At 34.9% G+C, this 8,508-nt stretch overlaps 1 protein-coding gene across 1 annotated transcript in view; it reads right to left on the reverse strand.

The window, feature by feature from the left end:
* Positions 1 to 8,461, reverse strand: part of LOC127439015 (acid-sensing ion channel 1B-like) — a 238,925-nt gene extending 230,464 nt beyond the window's left edge. Inside the window, exon 1 of the mRNA XM_051694993.1 lies at positions 8,338 to 8,461. The gene's annotated coding sequence lies outside the window, so the exon portion shown is untranslated. The remainder of the gene's footprint in view (positions 1 to 8,337) is intronic.
* Positions 8,462 to 8,508: the final 47 nt, after the last annotated feature.

Here is an 8,508-nt window from a genome sequence, read left to right on the forward strand (position 1 = left end):
TTCTTGAAACACAGCTCTCCTCTAACGTTCAGCAGAGACATTCAGTGTTTGTAGTTTTTCATCCGTGTTGGTTGATATTTTAGATTGTTGAAGGAAATGTTTCACAGGTTCATTTTGTTCTGTCTAGATGGTAAGTATTAAATGTATTTTTTATGGCTTTTGTTTTAGTACAGACTCTACGGAGTAGTATGCTCTATTTCGGTTAGTCAGACGACTTGGATTCAAGACTTTACCAAAATAACAATGCTTAAATGATGCACAAGTTTTGTAGTTTCAGACAGTTGTAAAATTAAATGTAAAAAGTGTTTGTTTAATATAATGCTCTTTTTTGTGGGGTCTGTAATGTGCTTAATTACCATCTTCAATGAACAGAAGTTTTGTTTCATGTATAAAAATGAACAACGGATTTTGGGTTTTGGTGTCTTAGACTTTTCTGTTTATTTTGCACATTAATCTTATTTTCTACATTTATTCAGTTACACTTGCATAAACAAAATGCATAAAGTTTTTTTTTTTTTATGGTTTGATAAATTGTTGGTTCTAGAGCCTCTTTGAAACATTGAATTCAGACCTGATACTAGTATTAATAACTGTGTATTAGGGTTGAGCGAGTACTCGGCTGAAACAAGTATCCAGTATGAATAATGTACTTTTTACGAGCATGAGTATCATCCCAGTGAAATGTGTCAGTATCCGTACACGTGATGAAGAAAAATCCTCATTGGGTAATACTACTGAGAAATATTTATCAAGTCATTTTTATTTATTTAGTGCCTTTCACAATGCATTGTCTCAAAGCAGCTTTACAGTAATTATGATGTAACAATTGGAGCTTTAATTTCAAAAAGTCATCTTTATGCTGTTCGGATGAATAATGAAAAAAGTTACTTGTCTTTAGGCCCCAAAAACAATTTTTTTATGGAGAAAATTAATGGGGAATATCTCATGCTTTTCCGTGGGTGCTCGGTCATTCCCGTGGGTGTTTGAGCTGGGATGTCCGGAGCGCTTGTTGCCGTGGTTCACTCATTCAGACCTCTTGAGTTTAGATGATAAAAATGTCCTGCCAGGACTTCATTTATGAGCAAATTAGCCTTCAAAACAGTCCCATAGTTTGTTAATAAAGAAGCAGCGGCTGCAATATTACTCTTCATATAACTTTAATAATACTACACATAAATTGCTAAATCAGCCACTATCAAACGTGGACTAGTTGGAGGATACAGTTGAAGCATATGAAGTTAAATGAAGGTAAGAAAAACACAAATGTGTTACTACGTGTCTTAGTTATCTTGATTTTGTAATGATTTTATTAAAAATATCTCTAATTTTGTTTTGGCTCATTGTACGTCGCCGACATGAAAATTAACAAACATAATTTAGGATTTAAGATATTTTATAATATAAAGGATATTTTATTGTACAATTTACTTTTAGAGTTTTTAAAGCTTGTGAAATTTTAAAACAATTGCAATCTTAATTCATTACAAAGTTTAGCCTGTCTGTGCGCACTCTCTTCTAGGTAAAGAAATCAGATCAGCTGATTGTAGGACTAAATGTAAAATTAGATAGAGTTGTTTTTAATAAACCTTATCACTTTGGTATTCATGAGGTTCATTTGTGAAAGATTCTGTCATTTAGTAATTGCATTAAGATTCATTCGATATTTCTCTTTAGTTCTTGAAATAAAAGATCATGCTTAGATTTATTCACTTTTTATTAGTTTGTTGTTATGTGTTTGATATTATGTATTTATATGTTGTTATGTACTTTTAATATATATCTACAATTTATAAACATATATATATATATATATATATATATATATATATATATATATATATATATATTCATGAATTATGAGAAAAATGCAAGGACCATTTTTTTGTTTATTTTGTTTTACATTTACTTGTAAGTTAAAGCAACTTACACGTGAGGAACATTGCAAAAACCAATTTAGGCAATAATATAAGATTTGGTTTAATAGAAAGCTTCAGATATTTTCCTTATATATAAACTGACAAGTTTATAATATTTTATCTTATAATTTATCTTAATTTTATGCCATTTATGACTTACAAGTTTGATGTAGTACTTTACCTTAATTGAAATAATTATAATGTAGTACCTTTGAGTGTCCAGAAGATAGAGGCAATGTGTTAATTTGTAGAATAATACTGATTGGTGAAACAAGATACTTCCATAAACATCTTTTTTTGTGTAATCCCAAAAGATAAAAGAGTAAACAGTGTTTGGAATGCTTTAAACTGTTTATTATATACCTGTTTTAGGATATAGAAATATATACTTAGAATAGAAAAGTTTAACAAATTTAACCAATGATGGAAACATGTAGTAAACATAAATATACAACAGACAATGGGGGAATGTATGAATATGTTTTACAGACAAAACTTCAGAGGCTCAGAAGAAAGAGATCCAGGAGAAGGAAAGGTTGTCTGGCCAATAAACTGTGAAAGAAGGCTCTAAATGACATCATCTTGAGATTCTCTAGTTTTCCTGGAAAGAGAGTAAAGAGTAAGGCTGTGCCGATACAATCAAATATCAATATATTGTGATACTTTTGCTCATGCTATTGTATCGATCCCAGTGTCAATATTTTTATTCATTTTTTTTGTGTATTTATATCATGTGCAACAGTTCAATAAAGATGAAGCAGACTGTCTAAATAAGAGTGGCATTCCTCATTTCTTTCATATATGAGCAAATATGGACATTATAACTGAAATATACCCAAACTAATTGGAATTTAATCAAGAGCTTGTGAATCATAACTGAATTTAATCATGATATTGTGATGTATCGTGATGTATCGAATCGTGACATATGTATGGTGATATGTATCATATCGTGAGGTGCCTGGCAATACCCAGCCCTAATAAAGAGACTGAATATATAAAGAATGATGGATTGATAGGTATTTGAGATGTATAATTATCAATGAATGAATGAATACTGGTGTCTGTGCAAATAACAATAATCAACAGTTTATTCATTTGGAGTGTTTTGTATGGAGTGTGAACATTGTACAGTAGGCAGAATCTGCAATTTGAAAATCTTGAAATTAATGTATGGATTCAGATGGGAAAAATGTATTTGTATTTTAAATATTATTTATTTACTTCATTTTATTTTATGTACCCTTTCCCTGCAATTTGTTCACCCACCACCTATGTATATACAGTAGATATAAAATGTCTACACACCCCTGTTAAAACAGCAGGTTTTTGCGATGTAAAAAATTAAGAATTTTTGCACCTTTAATTTTAAAATGACAACCTATGCAATGCCACTGAAAACCAAAGTGAAACATTTCAGAGAGGAAAAAAAAAAAAAGTAGAATAACCTAACTGCATAAGTGTGCACATCCCTGAACTAATACTTAGCTGAAGCACCCTTTGATTTTATTACAGCACTCAGTCTGTTTGGATAAGAGTCTATTAGCTTGGCACATCTTGACTTGGGAATAAATTCCCACTCTTCTTTGCAAAAACGTTCCTGATCTGTCAAATTGCGAGGGCATCTGTGTACGGCCCTCTTCAGGTCCCCTCACAGATTTTCTATAGGATTCAGGTCTGGGCTCTGGCTGGGCCATTTCAAAACATTAATCTTTTTTTGCTGAAGCCATTCTTCTGTTGATTTGGATGTGTGCTTTGGATCATTGTCATGCTGAAAGGTGAAAGATCTCTTCATTTTCCGCTTTCTAGCAGACGCCAGAAGGTTCTGTGCCAAAACTGACTGATACTTGGAGCTATTCATGATTCCCTCCACCTTCACTAAAGCCCCAGTTCCAGCTGAAGAAAAGCAACCCCAAAGCATGATGCTGCCAGCACCGTGCTTCACCGTGGGTATGGTGTTCTTTTGCTGATGTGCTGTGTTGTTTTTGCACCAAACATACGTTTTACAATTTTGGGCAAAAAGTTCAATCTTGGTCTCATCAGACCATAACACATTTTCCACATGGTTTTGGGAGACTGGATATAGGTTTTTGCCAGGCTTGGATGTTTTGGGCCCCATAGCCCAGCCAGATGAAGAATACGGGAGAAAATTGTCACATGTAGGGAGCAACCAGTACTTGCCAGAAAGAGCTGCAGCTCCTTTAATGTTGCTGTAGGCCTCTTGACAGCCTCCCTGATCAGATTTCTCTTTGTCTTCTCATCAATTTTGGAGGGTCGTCCTGTTCTTGATAATGTCTCTGTTGGGCCATACTTTCTTCACTTGTTGATGACTGTCTTCACTGTGTTCCACGGTATATCTAATGCCTTGAAAAAAAATTTGTAGCCCTCACCTGAGCAATACCTTTCAACAATAAGATCCCGTTGATGCTTTGTAAGCTCTTTGAGGCCCATGGCTCTTGTAGTAGCATGCAACCAAGATGTCAGAAAAATCCTTCTTCTTTAGGTTTTATGGCGGGTTGCGAACCAACTTAATAGGTGCATACCGCCACCTTCTGTGATGGAGTGTGAAGATAATGAAATCTATATTTCTCCATATTCCCTATATCCTGTATTTTAATCCACTGCTCCTAATAAATCTCATTATTGCATTAATTTGTTTCCCTGCATTTGGACCATCATTTAAGATATTGCTTATTATGAATTCTTGACTTCCAAAGGTTTGTAATTCTTCCTTAAGACTCCTCCTTTCTCTTTCATATGCAGGACATACCATCAACACATGCTCTACTGTCTCCTCTATTGCACAAACCTCACATAAACCTGTATTATGTTTCCCTATGATGTGTAATGTATAGTTAAGATTTGAATGTCTTGTTCTTAGATGTGTGAATATAACTTGTTCCAATCTACTTATGTTATGAATTATTATTTTGTACCTTATGATAATGTCTTCCTGTTTGACATGAATCACAATAAGTCTGCCATTTCCTAGTGCATGCTTCCAATACTAAATGTTTCCCTTCTGATCTGCTAAGTGAAATATTTATACTTGGTTCATCCATCCTTAATGATTCTTTAGCCATTTTGTCTGCTCTTCATTGCCTTGAATTCCCAAATGTGCTGGTACCCACATGAAATGAATTATTATTCCTATCTGTTTTAGACTGTATAATGTAATCATGATTTCTATTAAAATGTCACTTCTATTTGTTTGATTTGATTGTAAACTCATAAGAACCACCATTGAGTCAGAACATGTTACTTTATCTGCTCTTACTTCATAAATCCAACCTAGTGCCATTAAGATTGCTATCATCTCTGCAGTGTATACAGATGTACCATCTGTTATTCTTCTAAACTTCCTTACGGCAAACTCTGGAACATAAAAAGCTACCCCTGTCCTTCCGGTTTCTTGGTTCTTTGAGCCATCTGTGTATACCTGAAGAAATGAATAATGCATACTTTTATATATTCTTTTACATATGTTTTTGTATTAACTCCATCCCTTTCTTCCTTAATTCTTTCATGTAGCTTTAAATCAATTTCAGGTTGTGTAAATAACCAAGGTGGTATCGGAGGTATTGCAACTATTGGAGCAAATAACTTTGTATCTAGACCATTTTCATTAGCCCATTTCTTTATTTTCCATGCAAAGCCTTTACCAGGTGTATTTATTGTTTCCCAACTTTCAGCATGTACTCCCCTTACTGGATGATCATTGTTTTGTCCCTGAAGAGTATGCCATAGCTAGTTTCCCTCTTCTTATAAACAGTTGCATTTCTGATCTTTCCACCTGTAATGCAATTTGTGTAGTTTTAACTGCTCCTAAAATGGGTCTTAATGCTTTAGCTTGCATGATATCTAGTTTCTTTAACATAGTTGCAGACGCAGATTCATATACAATACAACCAAAGTCTAGTACTGATTGCATAAGTTCAACACATATACCCTTTAATAATTGTTTGTCTGCACCCCAGTCTTTTCCTGCAATCCCTCTCATTATTTTTAATACTTTACTACATTTATTTATAATATAATCTATATGATCTTTCCAAGTTAACTTTTCATCAAACCACATTCCCAGATATTTAAAAATAGATCCTTTTGCTAACAATGTCCCATATAATTTAAGTTGTTTGTTCTCTTTAATCTTTTTATTTGTAAATATCTGATAACATGTTTTGGATATTGAAAATTTGAACCCCCATTCTAGAGATCATTTTTCAACTATCCCTATTGCTTCTTGAATTCTCTCCATATTAAAGAATATATTCCTCCCTCTTTTCCACATTATTCCATCGTCTGCATATAAAGCCGTGTTAATTCCTGATGACACTCCTGCAAATATGTCATTAATCATAATATTAAATATTCCCTGAGGTGTTCCATTCTCCACTCTTACAGTTTGAGACAATTCATTACCTACTCGAAGTTGGATTGTTCTTTCAAATAAAAAACTTAAAACCCAATAATAGATTCTTCCCTCTATTCCAATTTTCTTCAATTGTAATAATAAACCTTCTTTCCACATCATATGGTATGCCTTCTCAATATCAAAATAAACTTCCACTAACCCCTCTTTCATTGCTATTGCTTTCTTAACATCTGTTTCCAATTTTATTAGTGCATCCAATGTTGATCTACCTTTTCTAAAACCATTTTGATAAGGTGCTGACAATCCCTTACTCTCCAACACGTTTACTTCTTCTTCTTCTTCTGTTGAATGGCGATTACGGTAAATTACCGACACCAGCTGGACTGAATCAAGCCATACAAATAAAAGTGCATGCATGTTTCTTTTGTAATTTAACAATTTTTTATTTACGAAAATAATCATAATAATAATAACTGAATTTGTATATTATTTGTACTAAGTCACAATAAGTGATTTTTTTTATGGAATAGTATGCAGAAAATGTTCATACTCGCTGAAAAATATCACTTAAAGGTGTCATGCATTGCATTTTTTTTATAATGTTCACTGAGGTCCACTTATAATATTAGTAAGATTTTTCATCAAAATAGTCATAATTTAGAAATAATTGTCCATTTTCTATCCTGTTTTTGACCCTATAATTAAGCTCCATTTTTAGGTCGTGTCTCCTTTAAGACTTCAATGTAAACACCCACTGTTGTGATTGGGTAACATCTTTGCTTATGACATAAGTGTCAAGTGTCATAATGCACTTGATGCATCCTCCAAAATATGGCGAACGAAGGCTGCGAAACAAGGCTGCCTTCCAAGGGTCCTTCGACTGCACTTGATTACATGGCACCCGAGATAATTTAACGGCTCAGTCCCATGGAAGTTAGAACAGCTAAAGTCGCTTACCTACACTATAACTGTTTTCACCACAAACAACCAAAAAGCAGATATTTTTTCCAATACCGCCGCTCCATATATGCAGATCACGCAGTTTGTGTAGGGCACCAACCCTCTAGGGGCACTATCTCATGTGTAGCTCGATGAAAGTCGAGGTAAGCAGTTCACAAAATGATGTTCCCTGCATCCCAATCCACACCCTATCTGACATTAACAGTATTTGAGATTAGAATTACAGTGTCCCAAATCATAGTGAGTGTCCCAAAATTGCAAAAGGGGAAATAAATTAATTAATTAATAAATACATAAAAATAAAGTAATTCAACACAATTTAATTCAAGTGTTCTGTCTTTTTTACTTGGTATAACATTCAGAATTTATTCACAACAGCAATGTCAACACAAAGGTAAAGGCAGGCGAACCCCTCTCCAGCTGCAGTACAAGGGTGGTTCGGGGGGGGGGGGGGGGGCGTGTCAACAAGCTTGCACAACCCCCGCAATAAGTGGGCTCTGTGTGGCCCCCCCAGTTACTGTGGTCTTGAACCGCCACTGCTGTAGTGGCGAAAGGGGTATTTGAAGCGTGTAGCCGCGCAGAGGGGGGAGTGTGTTCATTGTGGAAGTGAGGAAGTGTCTGTTGAAGCTGGTGTGGTGCGGAACAAAGCCCAGGTGAAGGAGGGCTGGTGTTTCCCGATACGCGGGCAGAGATGAGGAATCCTCCTCCGGCGATTCGTGGGCGGTGAAGACAGGCGTAAGGTGAACTAAAAGGTAACCACACTTCCCGATACGCGGACAGAGACAGGCAACCAACAGACACACGAGAGATCTCCAACTAGACAAGAAAGTAAGGTTAACACTTGCCAGGTCAAACAATCAGCATAGGCAAGACTAACATTAAACAACGTAGAACTATCACAAACATTAACCACACTGAACGATCCAATGTCAGACATGACACACGAGGGGATTTAACCCATGTGCGACATTCGGGACATTTTTGTCTTTTTCATTTTTGTTTTTTTCGATCAATTTTGTCTGTTAATGCCAACGGCATAAAGTTTGCCAAAGGTGTGTATTTTGGGGGGAATTTTTATATTTCAACCTCAGTTCCTATAATACATCTATAATACACTGTGTACACAAAATAGTTACACTCAGGACCTTCAGGACAAAAATGTCCCCATTGAAACCCATTAAAACTGCAATATTTGATCCCAGTGCCATTAAAGCATAAAATCATGAATTCTGTGATATTATACTTTCATTCTGGAGC

This window comes from Myxocyprinus asiaticus, chromosome 50 (assembly GCF_019703515.2).
Source record: "Myxocyprinus asiaticus isolate MX2 ecotype Aquarium Trade chromosome 50, UBuf_Myxa_2, whole genome shotgun sequence".
Lineage (NCBI taxonomy): Eukaryota > Metazoa > Chordata > Actinopteri > Cypriniformes > Catostomidae > Myxocyprinus > Myxocyprinus asiaticus.